The sequence below is a fragment of the Macrotis lagotis genome, chromosome 1 (genome assembly GCF_037893015.1).
Source record: "Macrotis lagotis isolate mMagLag1 chromosome 1, bilby.v1.9.chrom.fasta, whole genome shotgun sequence".
Lineage (NCBI taxonomy): Eukaryota > Metazoa > Chordata > Mammalia > Peramelemorphia > Peramelidae > Macrotis > Macrotis lagotis.
Window position 1 is genome coordinate 872,632,867 of NC_133658.1, and position 16,301 is coordinate 872,649,167.

Here is a 16,301-nt window from a genome sequence, read left to right on the forward strand (position 1 = left end):
GTGGATGGATGGATGGAAGGGTGGATGGATGGAAGGATGGATGGGTGGATGGATGGAAGGATGGATGGGTGGGTGGTAGATGGATGGATGGATGGGTGGATGGGTGGATGGGTGGATGGGTGGGGGGGTGGATGGGTGGATTGGGTGGATGGGTGGATGGATGGATGGATGGATGGATGGATGGAAGGATGGGTGGGTGAGTGGTGGATGGATGGATGGATGGGTGGATGGATGGAAGGGTGGGTGGATGGATGGAAGGGTGGGTGGATGGGTGGATGGATGGGTGGATGGATGGATGGATGGATGGATGGATGGATGGATGGATGGAAGGATGGGTGGATGGATGGATGGATGGAAGGATGGATGGATGGATGGAAGGATGGGTGGATGGATGGAAGGATGGGTGGATGGATGGAAGGATGGATGGGTGGGTGGTAGATGGATGGATGGATGGGTGGATGGATGGATGGATGGATGGATGGATGGATGGATGGGTGGGTGGATGGAAGGATGGGTGGGTGAGTGGTGGATGGATGGATGGATGGGTGGATGGATGGATGGATGGGTGGATGGGTGGATGGATGGAAGGATGGATGGATGGATGGAAGGATGGATGGATGGATGGAAGGATGGGTGGATGGGTGGATGGGTGGGTGGATGGATGGATGGATGGAAGGATGGATGGGTGGGTGGATGGATGGATGGATGGATGGATGGATGGATGGATGGAAGGATGGATGGGTGGGTGGTAGATGGATGGATGGATGGGTGGATGGGTGGATGGGTGGGGGGGTGGATGGGTGGATTGGGTGGATGGATGGATGGATGGATGGATGGATGGATGGATGGATGGATGGATGGATGGATGGAAGGATGGGTGGGTGAGTGGTGGATGGATGGATGGAAGGGTGGGTGGATGGGTGGATGGATGGATGGATGGATGGATGGATGGATGGATGGATGGATGGATGGATGGATGGAAGGATGGATGGATGGATGGAAGGATGGGTGGATGGGTGGATGGGTGGGTGGATGGATGGATGGAAGGATGGATGGGTGGGTGGATGGATGGATGGATGGATGGATGGATGGATGGAAGGATGGATGGGTGAATGGGTGGATGGGTGGGGGGTGGATGGGTGGATTGGGTGGATGGGTGGATGGATGGATGAATGGATGGAAGGATGGGTGGGTGGGTGGATGGGTGGGTGGATGATGGATGGATGGATGGATGGATGGATGGATGGATGGATGGATAGATGAACAGATAATGTATTAAATGCTTACTAGGTATAAGGTACTGTGCTAAACACTGGTGATACAAATAGAAAATACAAAATACAAAATAGCCACTTCTAATAGGAGAAAAGAACACACTTAAAATGATTCTGAGGCAAATCAAATGAAAAGAAAAACCATTGTCCAAAGCAGGGGAGCAACAAAACAGATGATAATACTTCTATTATTTTTTATTTTCACATTACTATAATAGTTTTATAGTAAAACTAAATATAATCCCCCTCCCCCTCCACAAAAATAGAAAAATCTCAAGAAAAATAAAGTAAGAGGAAAAAGAAAAAAAGTGTACTTCAATCTGTGTTCAGATACCATCAGTTTTCTCTGGGATGGATCACATTCTTTATTTTTAAGTCCATCAGAGAAGTTGCTTTAATCCACAGTTGCTATTGCTAGCTGTATTTCCCTCCATTTTATTCCTCCCCACTGCCATCTCTTCTCTGATTATTAAAAGAGGTGACTTACTCAAGTTCACAAAGGCAGTGAATCTTAGGATCTCTTTCAATGGTTCTTATTTATGTAGAACTTTGAGATTTTGCATACACTATCCTATTTGAACTCAACAATAAATATCCATTAAGCAGTACTAAGCATTAGAAGTGATATTTTTATATCTTTACAAATATCATTTAAAATGTTATCTTTTCTATATTTACAAACATCAGGTTTTATTCTGGCAAAAATTGATAAATGCTTTATGTAATCTAATGAAATCATTCAGAAGCATAAGACCCCTGAACATGGGTGAGCCCTGGCCACATGAGTTTCCTAGCACTGGAGATTTGGAGTGAGGAAGACCTGAGTTGGATCACATCACAGACATTCTGGAGTTATGGGATCCTGCGATGGAGGTGCTATTATTATTCTCATTTTACAGATGAGGAAACAGGCAGAAGATCACAACCAAGGTCTAATCTATACTAGTTACAAACAGAGTAGATCAGAGGAAACTAGCAACTAGAGGAAACAAATAGCTTCCATGACAAAGTGGCCTTTGACCTAAGGTAGAGGAGAGAAAAAAAACATTTCAGGCATGGAGGTCAGAGTGTAAAAGCACGAAGACGGGAGATAGAAGATAGGAAGCTCCTGTGCAGAACAGAACACAAGTAGATAGAAATAATATGGACAAAGTCTATAAAGATAAGGAGAAACCAAACAGAAGTTCATATCTGAAATAATGAACCACTAAAGTTTATTGAGTGGAGATGAGGGAGAGGTGACATGCATAGGCCTGCACTTCTGGAAAAGCACTTTGGCTGCTGTTGTTTTTGCTTAGTCATTTCAGTTGTGTCTGACTCTTCATGACCTCAATTGGGGTTTGCTTGAGAAATATGCTGGAGTGGTTTGCCATTTCCTTTTCTAGATCATTTTACAAATAAGGAAACTGAGACAAGCAGGGTGAAGTGACTTGTCCAGATCTAGTAACAGCTAATAAGTGTCTAAAATCGGATTTGAAGTCAGGAAAATGAATCTTCCTAATTCCAGGCCTGCCATTCTGTCCACTGTTTCAGGATGCTCTATGGAGAATAAGTTTGAGTCAGGAAAGACTTGAGTTACAGAGGGTCATCAAATAAAATTATTTCTGTAGGACTTTGTATATAAGACCTCCCTGCCCCAATCCTGCTCCAAATTTGAAGCATGTTGAGTTGACATCAAGATTATGACTCATGAGATACCACTAATATATTTGTTTTGCCATCTCAGCAAAAGACATTTAATTTAACAGTATATCAAGATTAATGCCTAAAGATTTTCTCCATATTATTTTCTTTCATAGTTACCATGCTATGGGACGGCTAGGTGGTGCAGTAGATAGAGCACCAGCCCAGGAGTCAGAAGTACCTGAGTTCAAATCGGACCTCAGACACTTAATAATTACCTAGCTGTGTGACCTTGGCCAAGCCACTTAACCCCATTGCATTGCAAAAAACTTTTTAAAAAAACATAGTTACCATGCTACAAGTGGGAGAAGAGATTCATTCAGGGGTATGGTGGCCCTAGATAAATTTGTAGCATGGGGTACTTAAGTGGGAAATGAAGATAAGAGTAACTTTGTAACCCTGAAGGTTTACAGAGCGCTCAGTATACATTATTTCATTTGATCCTCACCACAACCCTATGAAATAATTACTGCCATTATTTACTAGCCTTATTTTACATTTAAGGAAACTGAGACTAAGGGATAAATGACTTGCCCAGGATCATACAGCTTGTGAGAGACTGAACTGAGATTAAACCCAGATTTTTCTGATTCCAAGTCTCAAACTTGATTTATTGCCTGGGAAATTCATGTGATGAAAACATTCATACTCATGTCGGGGCAAATAATGCCTCTGAATGATTAGATTAGAATAGTTAAAACATTTATTAAGCTCCTACTATGTTCCAGACTCTAAGCACCAGGAATATGTCTTCTGTGATTTGTAAACTGGTTTTTGTTTTTTTTCCCTAAGGAACTGGGATATCCCCTCCTCTGAATGATACTAGATTTATTTGTTGAGCTTGATTTCTTCCAGAAACCTCCACCATCAGTTAATAAGCATTTATTAAACTCCTACTAGGTACAAGGCACTGTACCATTGAAAATACAGAGAAAGGCAAAAGATGTTCCCTGCTCCCAAAGAACCCACAATCTACTGGAAGAGATAATAAGCAAAGTAGTATATTCTATACATATGAAATAAGAAATAATTAATACTGCTATTGTCACTCTTTGCTGGACCTTTTTGCTACCACTGCTGGTCTTTGGAGTAATGGGCAGAAGGGAGGGGACTTAGATTCAGGGTGGATCTGAGTTCAAAGTTTGCCTCAGATACCTAACAGCTTTATACTCCTGCATCAAGCTACTTATGGTAGCTTCCAGTTTTCATGACTATTTTCCTGTCATTTGTAAGATGGAAATAAAAATAGCACCTGCCTTACGGGGCTGTTGTGAGAATCAAATGAGATGAAATACCTCCAGTGGTGTAGAAAACACCCCATGCCATTTGACTCTGGTGCTTTGACCTAGTGAGAATACTTTTTAATTTAATTATACAGTCAGAACTATGTGTAAACTGGGCCTCAACACCGATGTGAATTAATCAAGGATTTGTGTGAAAAGTGAACCACCTAGGAGTAGCATTGGGGTATCTTTGTGTGACTCAAAAGGGAGGCAGAATAGATATCTTTAGTTTCCTCTCCCCAAAATATTTCTCCAGCAGAGACTTTCATTCCTACCTAGAAGGAAAACAGAAGGTTAGGGTCAGAAATCTAGCCACTCTGTTCCCCCTCAGGCTGGGTTTAAATCTATCTGCTTCCTTACATATTATTAGTTTGGATGTGGTTTTCAAGTTCAGGCTCAACTTATTATCTCTGTTTCTCAAAAAGAGAAGGAGGACTCTAAGCTTTGTAGCCAAGACCTGACTTTCTTCCCACCAAATGTCAGTTACATAATGATTGTTGTTGTTGCTTGTCCTTTATCTAGAAGAAGACCAGGTAGGTGATGCCATGGCATGAAAGTGAATTGGATTCGAGTGAGGGAATGCTGTGCAAAGTTACCAGACTCACTTTCTCCTCCAACGCTGTTTGACCAGATATGAGTCAGGATATCTGGAGATCACCTTGGATGAGAGGCATTTGGGATTAAATGATTTGCCCAAGGTCACACAGAAAGTGTCAAGTATCCAAGGTTGGATTTGAACTCAGGTCCTCCTGACTCCAGGATGGGTGCTCTATCTACTGCACCACTAGCTACAGCTAAGACAACTAAATGACCCAGTGGGTAGAGCAGGTAGAATGCAGGAAGACTCAAATTCAAATGCAACTTCAGAAATATTAGCTGGGGGACCCTGGCCAAGTCATTTTAATTTTTTAATTGCCTTTTAGACTTAAAATGAGATAATATAGCAGGATGTTACATAAAGGCACTTTTCAAACCATAAAGCTATTTCCAGTCAAGTATTTATTAAGCACTATAATATATTAGGAACTTTTCTAAGGGAGAGAATACAAAGAAAAGCAAAAACACTCTCCTCTTAAGGAACACGTAATCCAACTGGAGAGACAACATGCAAAGTATTTACTAGCAAGATATATAGAGAGGAATAAGTGGATATTTGCTTCTCTTTTTGCCCCATCTCCCTTTGTTGTCTATATTTCTCTATCCCAGAAGTTTTTCTATGAATCAGGCATAACATCTTCCTGTAGTATATAGCACAGTGCTGTCTGGAGGTGGGGGAAAAACATGAGTTATGATCTGAAAATTCATTTTACTTTTTATCATTTCTACGATCTGTGAAAATCATTCCAAGGCTCTCCAAATGGCAAAATTGCAAAGATACAAGTGAAGTTGCAATAAGGAGACTTTATTCAACTCTTCTTCCCATCCCTAAGCCCCACCAACTTATTCAATGATATTCTATAAAAATCTAAGGGGCAACTAGATGGCACAGGGTAGAGCACTGGTCCTAGAGTCAGAAGGACCTGAGTTCAAATCCTGCCTCAAGACATTTACTAGCTGTGTGACCTTGGACAAGTCACTTAACTCTAATTGCCTCACACCCAGAGCCATCTCCAGTCATCCTGATTCATATCTGGCCACTGGACCCAGATGACTCCGGAGGAGAAAGTGAGGCTTAGCATAGCACCCCTTCACTCAAATCCAATTCATGCATTTGTCATGGCATCACTTCCCTCACTGTCTTGGTCTTCAAGAATGAAGGACAAAAAAACCCATAAAAGTATCATGGAAAAGACTGCATTGACCTTTGCCCTTAATCCCACCAGCAACCAAAATAGCTAATATCCCCAAATCCATTTTCATATCTTTCAAGGAGAATTGTACAAAGTTGACAGTTATGAGAGCTATTTTATTGGAGGAAAAAGTAAGAAAGTCTTTAGTTTTACTGAATCAGTTGACTTAGAAAAAAATGTAAAAAATGACAGAATACAAAGCAGTTCAGCTGTAGGTCACCAACGAGCAACTGGAGAAGCACATGGTGGGTATGAGTAGGCTGCTACACAATCCAGTAAAGGAGAAGCTGAGTTAAAAATATTATGGGAGAAATGTGTGACCAGAAAACAGCAAGCCAGTCTCTTAAGAACAATTGGACAGTTTCATGCTCTATTTTTATCCACACAATGTCAAGGTTCTACACTGTAGAAAATTTACCAAGAAAAAAAGGAAAGACCCCACATGATGAAAAAGATGAGAATCTTTTTTTGAACAGAGCATGTATCATATCAGTGAAGTCTTAGATCCTCCAAAGTTTTCAAAGTATATCCCCTACAGTAATACTCTGAAAAGATGTTAGTGTTATTATCCCCATCATTTAGATAAAGAAATTGACTCTCAAAGACATGAAGCAGTATGCCCAAAGTCAGATAACTGTGTAGTATTAAAGCAGGGCATAAGAAATGACCATGCAGGAAATGGCCATGTTGAACTTGAAGGTCACACCCTTAGGACAGGAAAGATTAGTGCATGGAATATGACCTATGTGCAATGAGTACTGTCTTAGCCACTCCTTGAAGAACTAGCCCTATGGCATACATATGGAGAATACCTGGAGCCAGGTATTAAACCCACTCCCCAAGTACCACCCTTACCTGGTTCACTAGGGAAATGTATTTAAGCAAGATCTTCTGATCTTCTGAAGTGGATCTCTCTCTCTCTCTCTCTCTCTCTCTCTCTCTCTCTCTCTCTCTCTCTCTCTCTCTCTCTCTCTCCCCCCCCCCCATCTTTCTTCTTTGCAGAATGGCCACTTTCTCTCTCTAAGCTAGAACTACGTGCTCCTTCCAACCTCTCTGTAGGGCAATATGGAACTATGCCCAAAGAGCCCTAAAACTGTTCATAGCCTTTGACCCAGCAATTCCAATTCTAGGTCTATAACCAGAAGAAATTATAAAAAAGGGAAAAGTCCTGCATGCTCCAAAATATTCATAGCAGCCCTTTTCAAAGTGGCAAAGAATTGGAAATTGAGGGGATGCCCATCAATTGGAGAAATGGCTAAACAAGTTATGGTACATGAATACTATGGAGTACTATTGTTCTATAAGAAACCATAAATGGTCAGACTCTAGAGAAGCAAGGAATGACTTATGGGATCTGATGCTGAGTGAAGGGAGTAGAACCAAGAGAGAATAATGTATACATCAACAACAACATTGTGAGATGAACAAACTTGATGGAAGCAGCTCCTCTCAGCAGTTCAGACAGTTAGGACAACTGTATTAGACCAGCTATGAACTATATTATCCCCATCTGGAGGAAGAAAAACAAACAAAACAAAACACACACACACACACACACACACACACACACACAGACACACAACCCTCCAGAATCTGATAACATTTTATATTATCTCTTTCCCTTAATTCTACTTCCTCATACCAAAAATAACTAATACTAATCTGTAAACATGTTCATCAAAATATATATGTACAATGCTAACCTATTTGCTGCTGAGGGTAGGGGGGTGGGAAGGGAGGATGGAAGGAAATTTTGTCACTTGAAAATCTGCATGTGCAGGGGCAGCTAGGTGGCCTAGTGGATAAAGCACCGGCCCTGGAGCCAGGAGTGCCTGGGTCCTCAGACACTTAATAATTACCTAGCCATGTGGCCTTGGGCAAGCCACTTAACCCCGTTTGCCTTGCAAAAAAACAAAAACAAAAAACCTAAAAAGAAAAAGAAAATATGTATGTGCAAATGGATGAAATTTTTTTAAAAAAGAACCACATGCTTCTGGCCTACGCTACTGGAGAAATATGGCCTCAGCTCCATGCAACTGGATTCACTTGAACCTGAGCCCAATCAGCTATCTTTTTCTCTTTGCATCTGGCCTATGTTACTCAGCTTGTCCTCAAGCAGTTTATTGTCTCACCAGAAAAAAGGTTTAATCTGTGAACTTTGCAGGCTTGTGAAATGAAAAAATCCTAAGCTTTTTCAACTCCGGAGTTAGTGAGTTTTTCACTTTCAAAAGAACTCTCATCTTTATGGCAGCACCACCAATTTCCCCATCATCAGTATGGAAGCTAGAAATTCAGTTGAATTCACCTAACCACTACTTCAATTTTTATTTACAATGCATCACCATAATTCTGGATACAACACTATTTCTCTTCTACAGTACCTAAGATCACATTACCTTTCGGGGTGGCCATATCACCCCATTCATTAAGAGAGAAATTGCTTTTTCTATTAATAACCAATCAATATCAGAGTATAGTTTTTTTACACCTAGTCCTTCTAAGTGAATCAGTCTCCTCTATCTTGACCAGGACCCCACCCAATTGGGAGAACTTATCATTGATTAAAGGGTAAAGAAAACCCAAATCTAGATGAATTCTGGATTGTTCCACTTCAGTGGTTTTGGGGGAGATGGATTCCTTTGTCCAGATGCCTGGAGGCAACTGAGTTTCCTCAAACCAGGCTCTCACTGGAGCAGCTGAAGGCTTTCAGCCCACTTCTCATCCACCCCCTCATAGATTGTTCTCCAATTAGGGTTAATCACCAACTGTTGAAAACATCTACTTTTCCATTTCATAAATTTAAGCATTGTTATCTCCAAGGTGGGTTTTTGTTTAGCAGGAGAAACCACTGATCATCAATTTATTATTTGCTAGTCTAATTAGTAAATTATTAATTACCCAGAAACATTGTCTCTTAAACTTCTCATTCACAATAACTTAGAATCTACCAAAATCCCTAGATCTTTTTATGAGGCTATCCATTTTCTAATCAAGGGATTTGTGAATGTCAAAGATGACAGGATGGGAAAAAATATATTTTCATTAAAATCCCATAAAATGAATAGCAAAGGAAGATCCAATAATCATGGTGACTGAGTTGTCAGTTATCCACTGAGTCAGGAACCAAATGGGCATATTTAAGCACCTTAATCTGGCAGCTTTCAAGGCTTTTTCTTCCCTTGCTGCCTACCAGGCTTACATATTTATGCCTCATGAAGGGAGTAGAACCAAGACAGAATAATGTATACATCAGCAACAACATTGTGAGATGAACAAACTTGAAGGAAGCAGCTCCTCTCAGCAGTTCAGAGAGCTAGGGCAACTGTATTAGACCAGGTATGAACTATGTTATACCCATCCAGAGAAAGAAAAACAAAATAAAACACACACACACACACACACACACACACACAACCTTCAGAATCTGATAACACTTTATAAAAATTATCTTATTATCTCTTTCCCTTAATTCTAATTTTCTCTCTCTGAAAATTGTTCTTGTTCTCCCTCAAATAAACCATCCTCTCTCTTAATGCTTGCCCCCTCAAACCCCTAGCTAGAAATGTCATTTTGGATGCCTTAATTTGGATTGAGTTGTAATAAACCCCAATGCTCTTCTAACTACTGGTAGTCAAAAACATAGTTGGGTTAGTGGTCTAAGCAGATTTAAAGGTCCCAATTTGTAATTCTGTATTGAAGTATAGTTATGAAACTTGTGAATGGCCCATGATGAGGTCTCCAGTTAGAAAGTGAAAACTCTCTAACAATGGGCTGGATGTTTGGGATCTCAACACAGTACTAAGAAAATGGACTCTCTCTTTCTCTCTGTATCCTACTCCCCTCTGCTCTTTCCCTTTCTCCCCTTCTCTCTGTCTCTGTCTCTCTCTCCTTCTTTCCTCCACTCCCCTCTTTCCCTCCCTCCCCTTCTCTATCTCCCTCTGTTCTCATTTTCTCATTCTCTGTCTTTTTCTCTTTGTGTCTATGTCTGTCTGTCTGTCTGTCTCTCTCTCTCTGTTACTTTGTACAGCTTTCTCACTTATGTCTTGAACAGAGATATAAAGAAATACAAAGAGTAAGATCAACCACAGAAATAAGATTAGAGCAGATAGTCTTTAACATTATTAATAGACATACTTGCTTAGAAATGAGCATGTATCATATTTATACCCAGCTGATATAAGAAGGGGAAGGGAATAAGGGAAACTAGTTCATCTATGACTGTTCTTTCTTTAGTGCTCCATACACTTGAGTTAATTGACTATTAAAAAAAAAACAAACAACCAACCCCCTGATCATACTTTGTTGCTTGCCTCTTTAGTTTTCACTTCTTGGAGCAGAGGTGAGCTCAACAAGAGTTAATCATTAGGGCACAGATAGATGGCAGAATGGATAGAGCACTGACCCAGGAGTCAGGAAGATCTGGGTTCAAATCCATCATCAGATATTTGATATCTACTAGTTGTTTGACCTTGGGCAAGTTACTTAACCCCATTGCTTCACAAAAACAAAAAAGTTGAGTCTTAATTGTTGAATGTCTGTCAATATGTGTTTTGTAAGCACCTACTATGTGCCAAGTGCTGGGAATACAAGAAAGGCATAGTCCTGTTCTCAATGAGCAACCCAATAGGAAAGACAACCTGCAAATATACTATGTACAAACAAGTTTCACACAGGACAAATAGGAAATAATGAACAAGGAAGAAACAAAAACTAGGAATCATGAAGTCTTCCTGTAAAACATCAGGTTTTAGCTGGGACTTGAATGAAGTCAGAAGATAGAGATGAGGAGGGAAAGCATTCCAGTCTTGGGGGATACCAGTGAAGATGCTTGGGGTTTCTTCTTCAAGAAACAACAAAGAAGCCAGGGTCACTGAAATGGTGGTGGGAGAATGGGTAGAGGTGTAAGAAAAGTGGATAAATGGAGGGGGAGAAAGAGATTATGAAAAAAAAGGGATTCTCTATTTGATCCTGAAAGTAATAGGAAAGAGGAGGGGGAGAAGGAGGAGGATAGAATGATGGAGAAATACAGAGTGCAACCAGGTCAGATATAGATGCCTGACCTAGGCAATCTGTAGGTTCTGGGAGGAGGCTTCCACTCAAAAAAAAAAAAAAAAGGAATTGTAGGGGCAGGGGATATATAACACAAAATTTCTCATTGGCTAAACCTATGTTATTTAATGTTTTCAAATTTTTTCCAATTACATTCAATGGTAGTTTTCAACATTCATCCTTTTGCAAACTTTTGAGTTCCACATTTTTCAACTACTCTTCCTTCCCCTCCCTTTCCCCATGGAATCTGATATAAAGTAGTACATGTATAGCAGTGTTTAACATATTTCCATATTAGTTATGTTGTGAAAGAAGGAAAAGAACTAAGGAAGGAAACCATGAGAAAGAAAGAAAAAACATAAAAGAAGTTTTAAAAAGTGAATATAGAATGTTTTGCTCTGCATTTAGAATTCATATTTTTTTCTCTGGATGTGGATGGCAGGTCACTCAAAATTGTCCTCGAACTCTGAACTGCTGAGAAGAGTTGAATCTATCAAAGTTGATCATCTCATAATGCTGCTTTAATGTGCACAATGTTCTCTTGGTTCTATTCACTTCACTCAGCATCAGCTGATTCAATTCTTTTCATACCTCTCTAAAGTTTGGCCACTCTTGATTTCTTAGAAAACAATAGTACTCCATAACATTCATATACCATAACTTGTCCAGCCATTTCCAAATTGAGGGGCAGCCCCTCAATTTCCAATTTTTGTCTCTACAAAAAGAGTGCCTATAAATATTTTTGAGTGTGAGACTTTTTTTATTTGTTATAATCTCTCTGGGATATAGAACTAGTTATGGTATTGTTGGATCAAAGGGTATGCACACCTTTGCTCTCCAGAATGTTTGGATCAGTTCACAACTCCAACAGTGCATTAGTGTCCCAGATTTCCCGCATCCTCTCCAGTATTGATCATTTTCCTTTTTTGTCCCTTTAACCAATCTGATAGCATCTGAGTTATTTTAATTTGCATTTCTCTAATCAATAATGTTATCTAGATTTTAAAGCAAACCTATTTTTTAATTATGGCTTCTTAGAAGGTGAGGTTATCTAGATGCCTACATTTATGTTTGTTGCATCAATTTCCAAGATACTGCAGAGCTCCCAGAAGAGATCTGTAATTACTCAAAGAAGCTAACCTAACCATCTAACTGAGAGAAACCAAGTGGATGAAGAAATCCTATTGCCTGGATTTCTACATTATCCAATAATACATATATCTGGGGGAAACAATGCAAAAAGACAATGACTTAAACCCAGAGTTGAAAATAATAAAGTTCTTCTATTGACCTTGAACTTCCCATAAAAGCAAAGGATCATCCTTATAATACAAACATTTTACTAGGTTTGCTGTATGACAGTGAGACTTGGAATGTTTCTGAAGAGTTAATGATGAATAGTACACAGAAGGAAAGTGATGGTGGGTGTGAATAGTAACATAGAGTATTTCAAAAGTCTTAGTGTAGCTTTGAATTATTAAACTTTCTATAACCCTGTATAATCTACAGCTCCAAAAAAGGACTAGAGCAAAGGATGTCATCAAATGATTATATTATAGAAAGAGAAAAAGGGGCTAGTCATGTGGTGAAAGGGAAGAAGGATGACAAAGGAACGGCTTGAGACTCCATCCCACTACACTTACTGTGTGACTTCTTCCTACTTCCCTCTCTACCTACCCTACCTACCCTCTCCCTCTCTAGGTCTGTTTCCTCATCTGTAAAATAAAATTATTTAGATTCATTGGTAAGTCTTCCTTTGGTTCTGTGCCTTTAGTTTGTGCTCTCTGAAGTGATTACTATTTTTATTTTGCAAAGTATATATTTACCATTTCTGTCTTTTTAAATTTATTTGCATATCTTGTGTCCTGAAATACAGTCAGTTTTTATAAAAGTTCTGTGTGGTACTTGAGAAATACGTATCTTTTAACAGTCTCATATAGAAGATGTCATAAGACTTTTAGTTCTGATTTGTCCAGCAATTTTTTCAGTTCTTTGTTTTCCTTTTGTTTATCCTTCTATTAATTTGTGCAAAACTAAAAGAGCTATATCAAAATCTTCTGCCACTATTGTATTTCTATGACTGCTTATAATTCAGTTAATTTTTTCCTTTATGAAACTAAATGATAAGACATTTGAAGATATGAATTTAATAGTGAAATTGATATTTTGTATATGATTCATTTCAGCATTATGTAATTTCCTTGTCTAACTTTTTTATGTTGTGAATATTTGTTTTTGCTTTGGATGATAGAAACTTCAGGTTTTATTACAGTCCTTCATATTTATTATATGTATTCTTTGGTTTTTAGATATATTTTTGGAAGCAACAAATTATAGGTTTTGTTTTCTTACCTAATCTGTCATTATTTTTCATTTTATTGGATTGCTTATTCTATTCCCATTTAAAAGAATAAAAGTTATATTTATTTTTTCTGCTTTTTCTCTCCAGTATTAGAGGTTTTCCCAAATTACGATATTTTTTCTTCTTTCTCTGTAAATATAGTACTTTGTCTCTAGTTATTTTAGCTTAATCTACTTTAAAACACTATTCTTACCAGCTCTCTTACTCTCAAAAACCCCCCACCTCCCATTTTCTATGCCTTACTTCTTCATTACCTTTTTCCTTTCCCATGAATGTTTTTCCCATTTCCTGTGAATTGTCCTCTCTGGATCCATGTGTTTCCATGTTTTGGAGTGTGAGTTGCTGTCCCTCATTATAGAATATCTCTCTCTTCCCTTTATGAGAGAATTTAGAGTGATATCCCTTCTCACCACTGAAACAAGATTTTTTTCCTCCTTTTTCAAACCTTTCATTTGTCTCCTTGTCAATTCTCCTATAGTCTTTCTTCTTCCTAAAAGACTAAAGGAATTATTTTCCTTCCATTACTAGTCTTTGACTCAAATAGGTTACATCATATCCATCCCTCTATCTTCCTCATTCTCTCTTCCCTTTTGTGTACCCTCTAATTCTATAATTTAGTCTCACCAAAAAAAAATTGATTCACCTTTAGACAGGATGTTTTGAGTTTAGGTCCATATATTTAACTTTTGTTTTCATTTTTGCTTCCTTGTGATATTTTAAGAAGAAATCTTGTAATGATTTTTCCATTGTTATTTTGTAATTGTTGTTTGTTGGTAACCCCTTGGGCATTTTTCTCTTTTTAGTTTTTTTCTTTTTTTCTGAAGTAATCTATCTGTGCCTTCCTTAGTTATATTTGTTTACTTTTCTTATATTTTTGTTGTCTGGAGTATTGCAAGGCAAATACTTTTTTTTTGCAAGGCAAATGGGGTTAAGTGGCTTGCCCAAGGCCACACAGCTAGGTAATTAGTAAGTGTCTGAAACCGGATTTGAACCCAGGTACTCCTGACTCCAGGATCAGTGCTTTATCCACTGTGCCACCTAGCCGTCTCTGTAAAGCAAATACTTTATAAAGTTCTGGCTTTCTTTTAGGTGCTTCAAATGCTTCTTTTTAATTGAACTTTTATATTTTTTCATTAATGGTTTGGCTCAAGTTTGCAGGGAATGTTATCTTGGGTTCAATCTTGAGCTCCTTTGTTCATTAGAACACATTATTCCTGTGGTTAGAAAAGTTCTGTGCTAGTTGAATTTCCTTCTCTCTGGACTCAATCCTTTTTACTCTATTATAGGATCCTTTCCAGATCTAACATTCTATGTTCTAAAGTCCCTTCCAGGTTTGACATTCTATGATCCTATGAAAACTAGGAGTAAGCTTACTATGGAAGTATTATCGGAAAAAAAGGAAGAAATTAAAGTGAAAAATAGCCCCTTTTATGAATAGTTAGGGAAAACTTCACAAAAGATGTATGTAGCACATATAGACAATGCAGGTCTTTATCCCAACTCTGACTTGCAATGACAAGGCAGGTTCCCAGAACATAGATACTATATCCCCTTAGGTCTCTAAGAGTTGTATAATATACTTTTTCTTTTTTTCTTCCTTTTCTTCTTTCTTTCTTTTCTTCTTTATTTTGTTCCCTTTCTTTTTATCATTCTAGATTTAATTCAAGAGCAATTCAAATACTTCCAGACTTGATGTAAGAATGTGATATTAAAAATTCTTTTAGACCCCAAATTAAAAATAAGGGTAAATGGCACATACAAACCCTAAATAACCAGTATTTCAAGAATGCAATCATGTAAAAATATTTTTTTAAGTTTAGAATATGATGAAATTACAAAGGAAATAAAGTCTAGATGTGAACATTTACCTTGAAGTGCTGATATCATTTAAAATAACTTCCTAGTCTGACAAAGTTTCTCCAATTCCTTATGAGGTTAATCTTGTTTTGACCCATTCCATAGAATATTATTGAGACCTGATGGCTCAGTTCTTTACCACATCAGCAATGGAAATCACCCTTAGGTTGTCTTCTTTCCTCAGCATTATATACCATACAGAGTAATTTTTTAAATGTGAATGTAGACAGTGATGCTACGGTCTTCCACACCAGGGGATGTTCAAGGAGTGAGAACCAAAACTTTCACCAAATATGAGTAGTATTTTGTCACTTTGGATTAGTATCTCTTCAAGAAATCATATAAGAGTTGTAAGCAAAGTTAGGTCATAAGAGCTTTGTCATAGGATAGTATTTAGTCCAAATGTGGGAAATTTCCTTCAGAGAAAGAACTGCTAAAACAGGAAACTACTCAAAGACTTTCTTGGGGAGGAGTATCCATCTCTATCGCTTCACCATAAGTAGTGTCCACTTCCCAACTCTACGTCCATTGTGATTTGTCCCAACTGTGGTTTGTGATGCTTGTTGACCCAAGTTAAAAAAAATTCAGTTATGGATTTGAGATAGAAATTCATTATTTGAATTGGTGACTATACATTGTTAGTTATGAAATCTATTTACAGAGATACGATTTGACACATAGCCCTCTATTATTAATACAGCTATATTGGGCCATAGGGGATGTCCTTCTAGTAGTACTGCTGCTAAGTTCCCCCCTGGGGAGGCAAAGGTGAGGAAGAATCCCCTCAGTTATGTTCAATGACCTCAATTAGTCAGCCAATTAGATTGTCGAAGGGGGTATTTACTAATAAGGTTGTTATGCACGGTTTGTCATCTATCAGCAGTCTTGAAGAATGAATGACTAGAATCCAGTCCATCAATGAATTGACCCCAAAGCCAAGATTGAGGGTCTGATAAGAGGAACCATCTGTTATGTCACCTTCAAAACTGTATTTAGAGGAACA

At 38.5% G+C, this 16,301-nt stretch overlaps 1 pseudogene; it reads left to right on the plus strand.

The window, feature by feature from the left end:
- LOC141508294 (U2 small nuclear ribonucleoprotein B'' pseudogene) overlaps positions 1-16,301 on the plus strand; it is a 40,070-nt pseudogene that overhangs the window by 541 nt on the left and 23,228 nt on the right.